The 768-nt window shown below is 40.0% G+C and overlaps 1 non-coding gene across 1 annotated transcript; it reads left to right on the top strand.

The window, feature by feature from the left end:
• Window positions 1-271: 271 nt before the first annotated feature.
• LOC139869542 (small nucleolar RNA R71) lies at window positions 272-378 on the top strand. Its single transcript, XR_011766150.1, has one exon. It is a non-coding gene; the product is annotated as a small nucleolar RNA R71 (small nucleolar RNA).
• The last annotated feature ends 390 nt before the right edge of the window (window positions 379-768 follow it).

Below are 768 nucleotides of genomic sequence, written 5' to 3'. Positions count from 1 at the left end.
ATTCATCTTTTCCATTCGTCTTTCGAAAGCATCTATTTTTGCTGAAACGGAATCAAAGTCATGGCTAGAATCGGCTCTAGCCACTTTAGATGAACGAAAAATATCTTTTTCTTGGTGCCACTCATGCGAGTGGGAGGCTGTGTTATCAATAATTTTGTAAGCTTCAGTTGCGGTTTTCTTCATAATGGAACCACCAGCTGTTATGTCGATGTCTTTTCGTGTAGCAACATTGACACCTTGGTAGAATATTTGTACTATTTGATAAGTGTCTAAACCGTGTTGAGGACATCCTCTCAACATCCTTCCGAATCTTGTCCACGCCTCATATAATGTTTCATTTGGCTTTTGTGTGAACGTAACAATTTCTCCTTGAAGTCTCACGGCTTTAGATGCCGGAAAGAATCTTTGAAGAAATTTTTCAACTAAGACATCCCATGTGTCAATCGCCCCTTCAGGTAACGATTCTAATCAATCTTTGGCTTCTCCTTTTAAAGTCCAAGGAAACAACATGAGATAGATCTGCTCATCTTCCACTTCTCGGATTTTGAATAGTGTACAAATTCTTTTAAACGTACGAAGGTGTTCGTTAGGATCTTCATTCGGTGCACCACTGAATTGGCATTGGTTAGTTACCATGTGTAGAATTTGTCCTTTGATTTCATAATCTGGCGCATTAACTTCTGGCTTAATAATGGCGTGACCTTGGCCCGTGCGTGTGGCTCTCATTCGATCTTCCATACTTAGAGGTTCCGTTACTTCCATAATTGA

Source organism: Rutidosis leptorrhynchoides, chromosome 9 (assembly GCF_046630445.1).
Source record: "Rutidosis leptorrhynchoides isolate AG116_Rl617_1_P2 chromosome 9, CSIRO_AGI_Rlap_v1, whole genome shotgun sequence".
In the NCBI taxonomy this organism is placed as follows: Eukaryota; Viridiplantae; Streptophyta; class Magnoliopsida; order Asterales; family Asteraceae; genus Rutidosis; species Rutidosis leptorrhynchoides.
The sequence above is the reverse complement of the archived record's forward strand: the minus strand, read 5'-3'. Positions and strand labels throughout refer to the sequence as shown.